Source organism: Manacus candei, unplaced genomic scaffold (genome assembly GCF_025592945.1).
Source record: "Manacus candei isolate 608988 ecotype Guabito, Panama unplaced genomic scaffold, ASM2559294v1 h1tg000015l, whole genome shotgun sequence".
NCBI classification, from domain to species: Eukaryota; Metazoa; Chordata; class Aves; order Passeriformes; family Pipridae; genus Manacus; species Manacus candei.
In genome coordinates this window covers 21,633,827-21,651,552 of record NW_026138063.1, presented here as the reverse complement: position 1 = coordinate 21,651,552, position 17,726 = coordinate 21,633,827, and positions in this window count along the sequence as shown.

Here is a 17,726-nt window from a genome sequence, read left to right as displayed (position 1 = left end):
TGGTTCCTGATTCCCTCCACTCATCCATGGGAGCATGAAACAAATACGAGTCTTCCTAATAGGAACCTGCAAACGCTCCATTACACACCCACTTATTCAGATATTTCTCCTGCCTTTTGACTCCAGGCAAACCTTCAGCTCAGAAAGGAAATTTTCAGAAATATCAACAATGTCCCTTAATCACTGCAGTAATAAATCATACCTTGAAGCAGGGGAACTTCAGTCTGACCAAAAAATGAGGGTTTATAAAAAAGTACTGAATCATTCATGCTGTCTGTGTCTGTGATAGGAGCAGAGTTACATTAGGGTAATGGGAATTCTGAAGAATTTGAAGGATTTGGAGGAATATGAGGAGACGTTCCAAATCACTGTTGACAAAAAATGCAGGAAGCACACCCTGGCTGAATGCAGAGCCTCTGTGGGAAACACGTCCCTGCTCCTCAAAACTCTGTGTAACAAGGCAGGAGAAAAAGAAAACTCACTGTGGGAGTGCTGAGTGAGGCCAAATGAAGGAGTCAGCAGCAAGGAGAACTCAAAAATGCAACCACTGGCCTGTCCACATCCATGGAGCAACCTGTGCTCAGCACATTCAGAGGATCATGGAATGGTTTGGGTTGGAAGGGACCTTAAAGATCATCTTGTTCCAACTTCAACACCTCCCACTAGCCCAGGTTGCTCCAAGCCCTGTCCAAGCTGGCCTTGGACACTTCCAGGGATCCAGGGGCAGCCACAGTTTCTCTGGGCAACCTGTGCCAGGGGCTCACCACCCTCACAGTCAAGAATTCCTTCCCAATATCCCATCTAACCCTGCCCTCTGGCAGTGGGAAGACATTCCCCCTTGTCCTATCCAAATGCCCTCCTCCTGCCCTTCCAACACTGTAAATCCAGGTTAATTCCCAAGTGCTGGTTTTGCAATCCAGTTATCAGTAGGGAAAAAAAAGGCACTAAACATTGTTAGAGAATTCCTCATTTATCCTGGTTTCACTTGGCTGTAATGAAGATGCAAGACCTTTCAGCTCAATTCAATCAGCCCCATTCACAAGCCACCTTATGATCCATTAGTTCAATCCCTCCAAATTTGATTGCAGCGTGTTTTGATTCCAATCAATTGTTTTCAGCTCTTCTCCATTGATTTCCATGGACTCCCATTTTTCTACCAAGTCTTTGGTTAAACCTGGGGGTTTAAACCAAGGCAGGGGCACTGTGGGCACCTCCTGGCAGTGTCTGGGCTGGGCCAGCTCTCCCTGGCACAGGGCAGCACCACACAGGGCCCAGCACACCAAGGGAAGGTGACAATTCCAGCTTCAAGATTTTTCCAAACCCTCTTCCCTATCCCACATCTCAGAACCGCAGCAGGGTCAGAGGAAACCTCGCCCAGAAATCATTTGGACACAGGAATAAATTTTTTCACAAGGAGAACAATCAGCCATTGGAATAATACCCCCAGGGAAGTGGTGGATTCTCCCACACTGGACACTCTGAAGGTCTGGCTGGACAAGGTGCTGGGTCACTTTGTCTGCACTCTGCTTTTGCTAAGGGAGGTTGGACCACATGGTCCTTGAGGTCCCTTCCCACACGTTCTGCTGTGACCTGTGATCTGATCAGGTGGGACAAACAGGGAAAGGGGGAAGAGACACACACAGAGGAGTCTCGGGGAGTTATTCAGAGTCACAAACTCTGTTGGAGGAAGAACCAGAACGAAAGCAGAACTTTCCCCGACCCCAGCCTACTGGTCTGACTGCTGAGCTAAAAGCCATGAGGGAAATAAGGAGCACCTCTAGGAAAAGGTCTGAACTGGGGACAGCTGCTGAAGGAAGCTCTGGGAAGCAGGGAGTTTGTCTCCTGGCACACTGGGCTGTGCTGCCAGTTGGGAACACTCCTGGATGGACAGCACATGGACTGCCCACAGGAGAAGGGCCTCATCTCCTTCACAGGAGACCAGTTCGCTCCTCTCCTGCTGCCACCTCCTCCAGTCTGACTGACAGGGCCTGTCTCCTCCTGCAACCCTCCAGGCTGGCCCAGCTCATGCAGAACTGACACTTCTCCAAGCAGGGCGAGGCAGAGAGATTTTGCTGGAGCTTCCTCACAGAACCAGGGCAGTGAGACAAACCCCCAGAGACTCCTTCCAGCTCAGGGGAAAGGCTGCTGTCAAACCCCAGCCCTGCACTGCTCCAGGGAAGCAAGTCTGAAATGGGGCTGGAGAAAGTTTGATGGAGATCCCAGGTGGAAGCAAAAGAAAAGTCAGCTGCCACTTCCCTCTGGAAAGATGAAATGTTGACAAGAATGATATTTGGAAAGATGAGTTTTCTGAAGTTGAACGAGCAGTGCAGACAAAGGTCCCTGAGCCAGCACAGGTGTGGAGGCCACAGGATGTCATTGTCCCTTGCACTTCAAGGAAAAGCATGTCCAGTTCACAGCCCAGTTTCCTGCTGGGATTCCCAGTCCCACCAGCACGTGTCCCTCTGGAAGCCTCAGGTTTTCCAGCCCCCTGAGGAATCAGCTGCCAGCCCTGCAGAGCAGGATCTGTTCTGCTCACCTGGGCTCCTGAGAGATGACTCGCTGAGTGTGATGGGGGGAGAAGGAACTCGTGGAGAGGAGTCAAACCTGCCCGGCTGCTGCTTAATGGGGTGCGAATGACTCGGACAGCACTGCCGCTAATGTGTGGGGATTGTGCTCAGCGGTGTGAACGACCTTGCTGGAGCTGAAAGCCGAACACATTCACAGCTCCGGGGCCCTGCTGGGGCTCCGTGCAAATCAAAAATCCTCAGTGCTGCCTTCTGCGTCTCCAGCATCCTCAGTATCTCGTACATCCCCTGCCACCTCGAGCATCCCCAGCACCTCAAGGATCTCCAGCATCCTTGAGCATCCCCAACCTCCTCGAGCACCTCCAGCCTCTTGGATCATCCCCAGAACCTCCAGCACCACCAGCATCTCAAGCATTTCCAGCAGCAGTGCCTCCAGCATCCTCAGCCTCCCCCAGGATCCCTGTCCCCCTTGAGCATCTCCAGCACCTCCTCCAGCATCCCCCACCTCCTTGAGCACCCCCAGCACTTTCAGCATCACCACCCTCCCCCAGCATCCCTGGCCCCACCTTGAGAATCCCCAGTGCCTCAAGAATCCACAGCCACCTCCAGCATCCCCAGTGCCTCCCTCCTGCAGCATCCCTGGCCACCTTGAGCATCCCCCGTGCTACCTTCTGCTGCTGCTCCAAGCCTGGGGGAGAAACTGTGCCCTGCTCTGGCCCCACAGCCGGGTGGGAATGGGGCCTTTGGGGAAGGGATTGACACCAGCTGGGAACTGCTTTTCCTTTCTCATATTTAAGGTAGAAGGAATTGGGGGTGTTCAGCCTGGAGAAGACAAGGATCCAAGATGACCTCAGGGCCCTTTCCAAGCCTAAAGGGGCTCCAAGAGAGCTGGAGAGGGGCTGAAACCAGGATAAACCAGGAATTCTCTAACAATATTTAGTGGGGGTTTTTTTGTCCCTACTGATAACTGGATTGCAAAACCAGCACCTGGGAATTAACCTGGATTTACAGTGTTGGGAGGGCAAAAGGAGGGCATTTGGATAGGACAAGGGGGAATATCTTCCCACTGCCAGAGGGCAGGGTTAGATGGGATATTGGAAAGGAATCCTTTCCTGGGAGGATGGTGAGGCCCTGGCACAGGTTGCCCAGAGAAGCTGTGGCTGCCCCTGGATCCCTGGAAGTGTCCAAGGCCAGGCTGGACGGGGCTTGGAGCAACGTGGGCTAGTGGAAGGTGTTCCTGCCCATGGCAGGGAGTGGACAGAGATGATCTTTGTGGGCCTTTCCAACCCAAACCATTCCATGATTCCAACTCTGCCCTTGTAAGAAATCATCAAACACAACCCCAGGGAGTTCCAGGGTTGCCCATGCACCAAACTAAGCCCAAGAGCAACTGGGGATGGCCCTGACCCCTCAACAGCTCATTTGGTTGAGCTTCAGCTCTGCCCATCAACCCACAAGTGTGGGACAAAAACTGCAGTTCCACAGCTCCACATGGAGTTACTTGAGAGATCCAATAAATCCCTGTGGTTCCTTGGAACCCCACACAGGTCCTGGCCCCCGACAGCACATTTAGGATTCATTTGCAACATGGAATTAACCTCAAGTATGGAGATATTTCACGCTGGTTTTTTAAAAAGAATGTCTCTTTTAATCAGAAGAAAAGGCAAATAGATAAAACTGCTGAAATTCCAAGTTCACTCCTGGTGTGCTCTGTGCATTTTTAAATTCTTTCAACCAGAGAAACTGGACTTTATGTTGTCTGTACTAGCATTGGGAAAGAAAAGCACGGAAGAAAGCTTGAAAAAAATGGGAAAAGGGCAGGAGCAGCATATAAATTATTATTGCTGGAGAGACAGAAAGGAAAGTGAATTCCCAAGCTGAGTTAGCACATGTTGGCCTGCTCAGAATCACACTCTCCTGAACTGTGCCCACCTCCACTCCTAGCTGTTAAAAACCTTCCTGTCTCCATTCTGAAAATCCCAGGATCACAGGATTATTCAGGTTGGAAAAGGCCTCCAAGGCCATCGAGTCCAACCTGTCCTCAGTCCCCACCTTGTCACTCAGTGCCACAGCCAGGCCTTCCTGGGACACTCCAGGGCTGGGGACTCCAAACCTCCCTGGGCAGCCCTTCCAGTGCCTGACAGCCCTTTCCAGGAAGGAATTCCTGCTGATGTCCAAGCTGACCCTCTCCTGGTGCAGCCTGGGGCCGTACCCTCTTGCCCTGTGCCTGTGGCAGACGGTGCCCTGTGGGCTGGTGAGGCTGCAGAGCACGACTCCAACTCCTCCCTTGTGCTGCCCTCCATGAAGGGCAGGGACCTGCCAGCCCCAGAATTCCCATTCCCAGCAGATGCTCCTGCAGGGTCTGTGTCCTGTGGGAAGAAAGCCCCCTTCTGTATAAACCAGGAGCAGGGCTTAAGGCACAGGGGGGCAATAACTGAGGAAGGGCGGGGGGATCGAGGGGGGTTTCTCCTTCCCTCCCGGATCTGAAGTTCCTGATGGGAATTCCTCCCCGTGCTGCAGGAGGGAAGGGCACCCCGCTGCCAGGGAGCAGAAAATCCTCTTCTCGGGAACAGGAGGCTGCTCCTCTCTGTCCCTTTGCTGCCGTGCATCCCAATGCCGAGAGTTTGCAGCTTAAACAGGATTGATTTATGCCCCTCTCCGGGCTTCTCCAGAGCCTGGATTGCCCGGAATGCTTTTATCTACATGGTCCCTAACAAGTGCTCCACACACCCCTCGGAGCAGCGCTGTTTAACAAGGAATTCTGATGCCCCGGAGCGTCCCCGCCTCCGCTTTGTGCCGATAATGGATTTGTCAGCGGAATTGCTTCGCTCTCAAAACAATAAACCCCAACTCACAAGGTGACATTTCAGGGGAATTCAATTCCCTTCTTTGTGCTTCTCTTTCTTCTTGTTTCACGTGTGATATCTTCTTCCCTTTGCCTCTCCCTGGAAGGGCAGCAGAGCGGGGGAAGGAAGTTGTTGTTAAAAGGAAAAGCTTGATTTGATTTGGAGCTGTTAGGGAAGATTTCTGACAGGCTGACAGAGGCTCACTCTTTTCTTAAGGTGTGGTGCAACCACGTGTCCCTTAAAGGGACTTGGCCAACATGTTTGGCTCCAGATCTTCCTCCTGCTCAAGGAGCAGTTGGATTGTTGTTTGTAATATGGGATTTTTCCAGCAGCTTTTTGTTGGGACTCATCACTTCTTTGCTCACAACAACATAACACAACAGTTAGCAATTAATTATAGATGCACTCGAGTCCAGACATGAGCTCACACTGTTGGCTTGGCAAAGGCACTTAATTAATAAATAACGATGATGATGATGAATAAAGACGGGGATAAACAAAGGGTCTGTGTATGAAGGAGGAAACATGAAGTATTCATGCTCGGGGCTCTCAGCAGACTAATTCTGCTGCCCCCCACCCTCCCTTCACAGCACTTCAGCACTTTGTAACCACCCCCAAGCTGCTGCTGCTTCCAGGATTATCCACAAGTCCCACATGGGTCCCAGACTGAAGTTCATCAGCTCTGACATGAGAAAAGAGTTTGGATCTTTGGATTAACAGTCCACAAAAACTGGGCAACTGTGTCAATGCCTGCCATGGGGATGAGGGCACTGAAAGAAAGCCAAGAGAGGAGTTGGAGTCCCCAGGCACCATATTCACCTGGGCACTTCCACGGGATCACAGAGTCAGTAAGGTTGGAAAAGACCTCCAAGATCATCAAGTCCAACCTTTAATGCAAAGTCCTACCTCTAAGGAAACTTCTGCAGAATCACAGAATGTTTTAGGTTGGAAAAGCACTCTAAGACCATCAAGTCCTACTGTTAACCCAGACCTGCCAAGGTCACCACTAACCCCCGGCCCCAAGAGCCACATCCACATGGCTGTTAAATCCCCCCAGGGATGGGGACTCCACCTCTGCCCTGGGTAGCCATGCCAGGGCTGGACAGCCCTTTCCAGGAAGGAATTTTCTCAATATCCAACCTGACCCTCCCCTGGCACAGCCTGAGGCCGTTCCCTCTCCTCCTGTCCCTTGTTCCCTGGGAGCAGAGCCCGACCCCCCCCGGCTCCCCCCTCCTGTCAGGGGGTTGCAGAGCCAGAAGGTCCCCCCTGAGCCTCCTTTTCTCCAGGCTGAGCCCCCCCAGCTCCCTCAGCTGCTCCTGCTGCTCCAGCCCCTTCCCAGCTCCGTTCCCTTCCCTGCACACGCTCCTGCCCCTCCATGTCCTTCTTACAGCGAGGAGAAATGCTGGAGGGTTTTGTATCTTCACCCCAAGCCCTGGGCACCACATCCAGGCTGCACCTTCCTCCCTGTACCCCCACTCTGCTGACAAACCAACAAGAATCTGGGACAGCACTTTTCAAACACTGGTTGGCTCCAGGTTTGGAGGAAACCCCTCCAGAAACGCTCATGAGTCACTCCAAGGACATTCCAACCCTCCTGTCCTCTTAAACCACGCTCTCTATCCTGTTGTCCATCCCAGCAGGCTCTGCTTGGGAATCTGATGCTGTTCCACCTCCATTTGCTGCATTGGCAGGACAGGTGAGGAGGGTGAGCAGGTCTCACCCTGTGGAAGACAAGGAGCAGGGAATGAGCAGAAGGAATGCCAGGCTGAAGACACTGGAAAGAGGTCCTGAGTCTCCTGGAGTGATTTATTTCAGACCAGAACACATTAATCACCAGTAAAGACGAGTCAAAAGCTGATTTGCTTATTCCTCTCTGGCCTTCAGCCTCCAAATCCTCATTATATTTGTCTCAATGGAAGTGTAGACCCAGCCAGGGCTGGCTGATGAGTGCAAACACCAAGCTTAACTGAGTTTGTCTTCCCTTCCAAACAGGACTTGCAGCAAGAACCCCAGTTAGGGGGCGTTTCTTAGGACATACCCTGTGGTAACACTCCCTTTGTTTTCCATATTCATAAAGATAATCACAGAGGGACAAGATGTTTCCCTGTTAAAGATGAGACAACACTCACTGCATCCCTCAAGGAGACTGTTTGGTTTACTTCAGCTGGAAATTTGGGGTCTGGGGATGCAAAAACCAGTGGCATATGAATGACCAGCCAGGCTTTGTGCTGGAAATCCCAGGCTGCAGGCAGCACCCAGCCCACCAGGAGAGAAGCTCGGGGCTTGAAATGACTGCACTTCCCTCATTTTTAATGTTTTTCACCATCACTGCTGTTGTCAGTCATTGTTAAGTATTAAATTGCATAAAATACAAACCCTTGGAAACAAACAGCAGTGCTTATCAGCCTATGTCAAAAGTCAATTTTTTTTCTTTACAACAATTTTGCTTGGAAATTACTTCTTGGGAGCTGCTCCTGCAGCTCAGGCCCTGCCAGGGGCACAGACACCAGGGCTGGGCTCTTCCCCCCTCTCCCCACACATTGTTTGATCCCCAGACCTTCAGGCCGGTTGTGGAATCACAGAATCATGGAATGGTTCGGGTTGGAAAGGACCTTAAAGACCCCCTTTTTCCACCCTAGTGAACACCTCCCACCAGCCCAGGTTGCTCCAAGCCCTGTCCAACCTGGCCTTGATGCCACAGCTGCTCTGGCAAGCTCTTTGTCCCCTCTTGGGCTTGTGTCCCACTGGCCAAGGAGTTTACCTGCACACACAGCACCTCTGTCTTCTCTTTTCCTTCTCTGTCTGCACCTCTGTAACCCTCCAGCCCCTGGAGCTGCAGCTCACGGGCACAGCCAGGAGTCTGACTTTAAAATATATGGATAGGGTTCCTTGATGCCTTGAAAATAAGCCACAGACTTGTTCCCAAGAGGCACTTTTATTAATTTAGGGGGGAAAATAAGGGATCTTGGCAAAAGTTCAAAAGGGCACCACACAAGCTGGACAAAATGTTCCACCCAGCACATACTATAGAGCAGTGTCCTCACTGTTCCTCCAGGAGCTGTGGGGTGTTATGGGGCAGTGTCCTCACTGTCTGTGCTGGGTGAGGGGCTGCAGGAGCTGTGGGGGGTTATGGGGCAGTGTCCTCACTGTCACTGCCCCTCTGAGCTTGGTGAGGGGCTCCAAGAGCTGTGGGGGGTTATAGGGCAGTGCCCTCACTGTCTGTGCTCCAGGAGCTGTGGGGTTATAGGGCACTGCCCTCACTGTCTGTACTCCAGGAGCTGTGGGGTTATAGGGCAGTGTCCTTGCTGTCCCTGCTGGGTGAGGGGCTCCAGGAGCTGTGAGGTGTTACAATTTTCCCTGACAGCTACTCCAGGTCTTCCCCACGTGGGTTCCAGGGCCCTGCCATGAGGTTCCACCCATCCCTTCCCTCTCCCCACACACTCACAGGGTGGTTCTGACCCAATAATCACAGATCTGGTGCCTGACGAACTCCCAGCCTGGAAGGAGGAACAAAGCAAAGCCCGAGGAGGAGGAGGCTGACCTGCTGAACACCCCCAAGCCAGGAGGGAAATCACCTTCCTGGCACCTGAGTGGGTTCCTCTGGAGCAGAGGCACCAACAGACTGACCTGGAGGCACCTTTGGCCACGCTGACACAAGGGGAGACTTGTTTGGCTGCCAGAGGCAAGGCTTTGGAGGCCAAGGCTGCTGGGCTGGGAGCAAAGGGATGAATGATTTCTGTCCTGTGGCATTTTGAAAGAATGATCCAGGGAAATATCCCCTGCTGCAGAATTCCAGGGAAAGTGCTGTCATGGAACCACAGAATGGTTTGGGTTGAAAGGGATCATCTTGTTCCACCACCTGCCCTGGGCAAGGTCACCTTCCACTGTCCCAGGCTGCTCCAAGCCCTGTCCAACATGACCTTCACTTAAAGAGAAAAGTATCCCACCACACAGAGATGCCCATCTGGAATTTTCCTTTCGAAGTCTGAGGACAGGTCTTATGTGAAATATAAGTGATTAAATTAGCACCTACACTCACAGGCACGGTAAAATAAGAAATCTAAGGGAATTTATACTGTTAATAAACCCCTCTGAGTGTGTTCCTGACAAATAGCTTGTGAATTAACGTAATAAACAACCACTGTTTGCTGACAAATTGCATCTGTGCTGAAAGCGAAATAGCAGAGATGGGTTGAGCTGCCTATGGAATTACAGGGGATATTATTACTTTGTGGTGTCAACACCCAGGGGCTCAGACACACCAACTGTGGGTGACTCAGGGCTGGGTTTAACCACCTCTGCCCTCTGTGTGGCTCAGGACAGTTTCCATCACATCCCACAGAGCTCAGGAACAGGGGCAGGGACTGAGCTCTGCTCTGGGGGGACCAGGGACAGCACCCAGGGAATGGCTGGAGCTGTGCCAGGGCAGGGTCAGGTTGGATCTCAAGAGAAGGTTCTTCCCCCAGAGGCTGGTTGGGCACTGCCCAGGCTCCCCAGGGCAGTGGGCACAGCCCCAAGGCTGCCAGAGCTCCAGGAGGGTTTGGCTGATCCTCTGGGGCACAGGGGGTGACTCTTGGGGATGTTCCTGTGCAGGGCTGAGGGTTGGACTGGATGGTTCTGGTGTGTCCCTTCCAGCTCAGCACAGTCTGGGATCTGTGATTCACCTTTCCCACACTTGGAAAGTCCTGACCAAACTCTTCCTGTCAGCTTTGACAGAGATGGAGGTGAAGCTCTTCCAAAGTGGAGGAAAAGGTGTTAATGTTGAAATATGGCAGCATTGTGGGGAGCTGACCTTTATTGAAGCTCCACAAAATGCAGCCTTGAATGCAGTGAGGTTTGAAAGCCCCAATCCTGCTGCTCACACTGCACACATTTGTGCTGACAGCACCTAAACTGGCTGCTGGAGTGCCCTGGAATGCTCCCAGATGGCTAAAGACACAACACAGGCATTGTTCAGACACTGTTTTGGGAGCCCTTGAGGAAACCTCCTGCTTTCAGAGTAAACAACAAGGACTGTCATCGACTTCAGAGGAACTCAAGATCTCTGTCCTGCTGTATTTCCATGACTTCTCACCTCTCCTTCGATTTCTACATCCCTCCTGAGGCCAAACCTTGTTCCTCAACCTCAGTGATAAAGACCCAGAGGCACAGAGAGGCTGAATGTCTCACTGAGGGTCACAGAGGCTCTCACAGATTCAGCTGCTCTGCCTTGCAGCCCATGGAATAAAACCAGCCCTGGGAAGGGGGATCATGGAAACAGAACCATGGAGTGGTTTGGGTTGGAGGGACTTTAAATCTCATCCAGTCCCATCCCCTGCCATGGGCAGGGACACCTTCCACTAGCCCAGGTTGCTCCAAGCCCCGCCCAGCCTGGCCTTGGACACTTCCAGGGATCCAGGGGCAGCCCCAGCTTCTCTGGGCAACCTGTGCCAGGCACCATCACCCTCCCAGGGAAGGATTGCATCCTAATACACCATCTAAACCTGTTCTCTTTCACTGTGATCATATCTTCTTTGAGCCTGCTGTGCCCTCTGTTTCCTTCTTAGAACCATGGGATTGTTTGGCTTGGAAAAGACCTTTAAGATTATCAACCCAGCCCCACCACCGTGTTCACCACCAAGCCATGTTGGCTCTTGTCACTGAGGGCAAAGGAGACCTGGGAGCTCTAGATAACAATTCCAGACAAAAGACATGGATAAGGACAAAGAATATTACCCCATTTCACTCAGCCACTGCCACAAGGTTTAACCTGAGCCCTGTGACCACTGACCTATTCCCTGTAGGGGATATTTGGGAAGCACCAGGAACTCCTCCTTCCCTGTTATGCATCCATGGACCAGCAGACTCTTCAAAAACTAAACCCTCCTGATTAGTACAACATGAATACTTGTTTTTTGGGCTGCTGCTGCCTTCCCATCTTCAAAGCCAAACCACCAAGGCTTTATATCCTTCCCACAGGATGGGCAGTAACCTCTTGTGCCAGCCAACAACCTCCTTGCAACATCTGCCTGCTTTCATGGCCTTAGTTCTTGGCAAGATAATCCACCCATGATATTTGGAAGCTGAAGACCCTGGGGGATCAAGCAGGGCTGTTGGCTCTTTGTGGCTGTTGGTTTACCCCCAAACCACCCACAGCACTAACAAAAAAACCCCTCAGAGCAGAACTTTTTGGCCTGAGGATGGTACATGGGTATGTTGGACCTGGCTTTGGCTCCTTCATCTGACCTTGGCTTTCCATATGACCTTGGGCAGGGCACCTCCTGCCTGCTATTGAGAGATTCTTAAACTCCTAAAAGCATTATGAGCTGTCCAAGGTGGGCTGGAGGGTGAAGAGTCTCCAGAAGCACCAAAGATTGATTTTAAAATCAACCTGATGTTTTCAAAAAATTAAATGCCTCTGATCCTCTGGCACCTCCACTACATTCCCTGGATTTCAACTTCCTCCTTTACAGATGCTGCTGAGCTCTTTGGGCTGGAAGTCAGCTTAAAGAAGACAGAAGTTCTCTATCAACCAGCACCTCAGGAAGTCTTCCTTCATCCCCATATCACCATTGGTGAACCAGAGCTCAAATCAGTCCAGCAGTTTAATCACCTGGGTAGCCTCATCTCCTCGGATGATAAGATTGACAGAGAGATGGACAACAGGTTAGCAAAGGCATAGAGAGCTTTTGGAAAACTCCATAAAAGAGTTTGGCGAAATAAACACCTGAAGAAAAGTACCAAGATCAGTGTTTACAGAGCCATAGTGCTGTCTACTCTTTTATATGGATCTGAATCATGGGTCATCTACAGCCACCACCTGCAACTCCTGGAACGCTTCCATCAACACTGCCTCCATACAATCCTAAACATCCACTGGTCAGATTATGTGACCAATACATCTGTTCTAGAGCAAGCAGCAGGCACAAGCATTGAGGTCATGTTGCTGAGAACACAGCTGTGCTGGGCAGGGCACATCTCAAGGATGAAGGACCAACCACCCCCTCCCTAAGATCCTGCTTTATGGTGAACTTGCCACCGGCTGCTGCAAGAGAGGAGCCCCAAAGAGGAGATACAAGGACTCCCTGAAACAACATCTCAGCCTTGACCATATTGATCAACATAACTGGTCTACTCTGGCCTCCAACTGGGAGGTCTGGAGACACCCCATCTATAACGCTGCTGATGCCTTTGAGAACGCAGCAGGATCACCCTTGAGGAGAAAAGACAACGCAGAAAGAACCATGTCTTGCAGAATTTACCACCTAAGGAGTCTTTCTGCTGTGCCTTTTGCAGCCGGACGTTCCTGTCTCATATTGGCCTTTTTAGCCACCAGCACGCTTGTGACAAACGTGGGCAGAGCCCTCCCCAAGTCTTCATTCGTGAAGCCCAGCCATGATGACCTGATATTCAGAAAACAGTCCTTGAACTGCAGGAGAACTGCGTTGGTCCCACAGCAGGGGCACAGGAGGGCTTGCAAGGCCCAAGTTTGCAGGAGCAGGTTTGCATTGTCTTCCCCCCAGCCCGGAGCCCACACGCTCTGCCAGCAGCGGCTGTGCCATCCCTTCTGCCAAAGTCATAACTCGCTGCCAATAACCTTAATTAAAAATATTAATGCTCCAAAAGTGTGCCTGGAAAGTGTGCTGTTCCTTTCTCCTTTCCCTGCAATGGCCCTGTAATTGCAGTAGTTCCTGCAGCTTGGGGAGGATCACTCCCCAGGGCCTGCCTTCCCCTGCCTCCCAGGGCAAAACCCTTTATTGTTTTACAGCCTGGCTCTGCCACCAAGGTGTTCCCACTTCATTGGGAAGAGGGAGAATTTATATCAGGCAGAACCATTATGGGCTGGGAACAAGACCATGAGCACAAGGCTGAGCTGCTCAACCAGGAGCTTCCCATGTGTCCTGGCTGGGAGGGGAGAAAGGAAATCCATCCACCTTCCTGTCATCCACCCACCTCCCTGGAGATCTGTCCACCTTCCTGGCATCCACCCACCTTCCTGGTATCCACCCACCTCCCTGGAGATCCATCCACTTTTCTGGAGATCCACCCACCTCCCTGGAGATCCATCCACCTTCCTGGCATCCATCCATCTTCTTGGAGATCCACCCACCTCCCTGGAGATCCACCCACCTTCCCAGCAAAGCCAGTTGCTCCTGGGGTTAGTTTGGGGCACGGGCAACCCTGTAACTCCCTGGGGTTGTGTTTGATGTTTTCTTACAAGGGCAGAGTTGGAATCATGGAATGGTTTGGGTTGGAAGGGCCCGCAAAGATCATCTCTGTCCACTCCCTGCCATGGGCAGGAACACCTTCCACTAGCCCAGGTTGCTCCAAGTGCATCCAGCCTGGCCTTGGACACTTGCAGGGCTGGGGCAGCCACAGCCTGTGTGTTTTGGCTGCTGTTCCCTGCCCGGGGAGCAGCCTGGAGGGACAGGAATGCTGTCCTGACGGGACAGTCTCCCCTGACAGTGACGTGGCACTGCAGGAGGGCACGGGCAATAAATAAACAACTGATAGCCCAAATTAATCCCTGTTCTTACACCCCACAGCCTGAGCCCTGGCTGGTGAGTCGAGTTAATTACCAGACTGTCAGCAGATGTTCCAGGAGCCCTGTCAGGATGTGACAGCCCCGGGATCAGAGCCGTCCTTCCCGCAGAGCCTTCCCTCCTGCAATCCCTGTCACGGCACTCCACGATGAGCGCCCCGGGAGCAGCTCTGATAAAGCCCCTCAATTCACAGCAACTTTTGTCTGCTTTATTACATTAGGTATTCCTAAAGGAGAGGCTGGCAAAGCTGGAATGATTAGCATTCCATTTGCAAACAGATATTCCTGTGTGCGAAGTGATCCCGGCACGTGCCCCTGGAGCTTTGGGGAAACCCGGTTTTACCTCCCCAAAGAAACATGGAACAGCAGCCTTAGGGATGGGAAACCTCCTTCCCTATCTGCCATGATGTGGTGGTGCAAGAGTTGTGGTGAAAACATGGTTTTCCCAGTATGTTTTTGGGCAAATGTTTCCACCTGGGAGAAATTTTTTCTCGCAAAGGTGCCGAAGTTTTCACAGAAATGGGAAAATGTTTTGGGGAACAACCACACGGCAAAATGTCGCTTTGTGTTACAACTTCCCACAAAAGACAATTTTACGGAATCCCAGAATGGGTCAGGCTGGAAGGGACCACTGTGGGGCATCTGCTCCAGCAGGGCCATCCCAGAGCACACGGCACAGGATTGTGTCCAGAGGGGTCTGGAATATCCCCAGGGAGGAGACTCCACATCCTCTCTGGTCACTGTTCAGGGCTGGGTCACTGCCCAGGGAAGAGGTTCTTCCTCCTGTGCAGGTGGAGCTTCCTGGGCATCAGTTCCTGCCCATTGCTCCTGTGCCATTGCTGGGCCCCCCCAGCAGAGCCTGGTCCATCCTCTGCCCCCTCCCTGCAGCCCCCACAGACATGGCTGAGGGCCCCTCTCAGAATCTGCTCTGCAGGCTGAACAGCCCCAGCTGCCTCAGCCTGTCCTGCTCCCAGAGATGCTCCATCTTTCAGCATCTCCACAGCCTTCCCTGAACCTGCTCCAGAAGCTCCCTGTCCCAACAGAAATTAATTCCTGCACTTTGCCAATGCTTTCCCCCAGGAAAATCTCCTTGCTTGAGGTGAAGACCTAACTCAACATCACTCCATGAGAAAAGCCACCCACTCTTTGCCTGATCCTGAGGCAAAACATCCAATCTGTGCCACTTGGATTAACTCATTACATCTGACATGAATCCCTTTCTCCTGGGGACCTCCAGGAAAAGCATTCCCAGTCCACAGGAGCAGCTTTGCAGGACGTTTCCATGAGCTGTTTTCCCTACAAACTGTAGCTGGCACACTGTGCAGTGCCCAGCCCTGGGAATGCCAGGCTGGCAGCAGGTGATCACCCCGTGCTCCCACAGCTCCTGATGCCCTGGAAGCACAGCAGGAAAACCTGGAATACACGGTGAGCTCTGGAAAGCCAGAGCAGGTTTTGTGGCTGCTCTCAGCTTTCCCAGCTGCTCCCAAGACTCTCCCTGTGGACTGAATGTCTCCTCAGGATGAGCATCCCATCCACTGAGCCATTCCTTTGATCCTCAGGACTGTGGGAACACTCTGGCATTTGCATTTCTGAGGAGCAGAGGTACAACAGCTCCAGATGCTTCTTAACCTCTTCATACTCCAGCTGTAAAAATGCAAGTGCTCCTCAAGTGAGCCCTAATGAGAGGGAAAAGCCTGACACCATCTTCAGACACCTGTAAGTCCCAAAGATCCCAGTGCCCAGGTCTGGAATCTTATTTTCCCATGACTTGGCTCTGTAACAGGCTTATTATTTTTATTTATATTCAATGCACAAGCAAAGTTGGCCACATATTCCTAGAACTCCCCACTTGGAGGAGGCTTCAAAAGGAAAATAGGGAGAATCCAGCTTCCCATGGATTATTTTTCTGATGGAAGAGGAAACTATTGTGGTTTCAATTTGTTCCACTTTGGTGCAGAGCCCCCTGTGAACAGGACACTGCAGATGTCGTGGGCTCCAGGTTCTTGTTCCCCTTTCAACAACTAGTCCCTCTCTGCATTTCAAACATGCCCAAAACCTGCTCAGTATTCCAGAGATGATAATGGGACCTTGGGAGCACCAGATTTTAGGAACAAGAAACAAGGACAACACAGCATCTCTCTGCTGCAGAAGAAGTTCTTTAAAACATCCCTGTTATGGTTTTGGGGGTTCAAAGCCTTTGCCTGTGGTGGTGGGACTGTGGGAGCAGCTCCCACCCATCCCTGAGGCAGCTGCCAGCAGGCCACAAGATGGATTTGCAAATCATCCATCACCAGCAGCTTCAGTGATTTAATTAGAGCCAAATTACTTTATGTCTTTGAAAACATCACAAATCTTGCTGGAAAAGATCCCGTGCGTGTGCACAGACTCGCCAGCAAGGGGTTGTTTCATCCTGCCAAAAGTGCAGGAGAACAGCATTCCTGGCCCCAGGGGCTGCTGAGGAAGATTCCAGTGCCTGCCTGGACCAAAGCCTGCAGTAAAAAGGAGGCACAGCCTTCATCCTCCTGCAGCAGGATCCTCTTCCCAGCACGCTCCCTGCTCTTTGTGCTCGGCACTGCCGAAGGTTTGGGCTCCCAGCCGGGAACAGGAGAGGAGCAGAGGCAGGAAACTCGCTCAACCCTCAGCCAGGAACACAACAGAGCCATGGAAGGCTCCCTGATTCCTGCAGCCCCGCCAGGCCCCTGCAGGGCTGCTCAGCCCCCCGTGCCAGGGAACACAAATCCATAAATCCCAACATGTCCCAGGCACTGCTCCTGCTCTGAGGCCCCGCGGCCAAGCTGGGTGGGCTCCCCCAGCGGCAGGTCCCCCATCCCAGCCAGGGGTCGGTCCAGCAGGAGCAGTTCCAGGCACAGGGGGGGCCTGGGAAGCAGCTCCAGCTCAGGGAAGCAGCTGCAGGGTCGGGAGAACAACCCGAGGAGAGCCTCGTGCTGCTGGGAGGGCTGGAACAGTCCCGGGAATCTGAGCCCAATGGGAACAGGGCTAATGCCAGGATCATTCCCTTGCAAGCCATGCCAGGGGCAGGCATTTATCCCAAACAGGGAAAGTGGTGCAGGCAGCTCCCATTCCCAAAGAACTCGGGAGTGCAGCTCCACCAGGGCGGGTTACAGCAGTCATGTGTCCACCCGTGTCACTCACGTGCAGAAACTGCTCTTCCCTGCCTGGAGGAGACTTTTGGAAGTCATGGTGCCATGGAAAAATGTGATGGTTAAAAGCACCACCCTGATTCACACGTGGGTTCCTTCACGGAATATTAATCCCAGAACATTCTGAGTTGGAAGGGACCCACGAGGATCATCAAGTCCAGCTCCCAAGGGAATGGCTCGCCCGGGGAGCAAACCCACACCCTTGGAGTTATCAGCTCTGTGCTCCGACCAGCTGAGTCCATCCCAGGGAAGTGGAACACAAATTAAGTGGCAAAAAGGTGGCAAGACACCAGGACACCAAGGAAAGTGTCTGTGAGGTGGAACAGGAAGATAAACTGGGAGCTGTATGCACCATCCTCTGCCTTGAAAGCGAGTCAGAGCTGCTGCCTTATCCCAGTTTTGCCAGCTGCTGAGATTATGGTATATGGCCCATCCCTGGAAGTGTTCCAGGCTGGATGGGGCTTGGAGCAACTTGGTTTAGTGAAAGGGGTAGAGGGAATGGCAGAGGGTGGAATGAGATGGAATTTCAAGTCCCTTCCAACCCAAACCAGTCTGTGATTCCATGGAGCCCTGGATAAAATACAGAGAAAACATGGGAGGCCCTTTGGGAAAGGGTGGATTTGACTGAGACACTTCTGATTGGTCCAACAGGTGTGGACACCTGGAGTGGGCT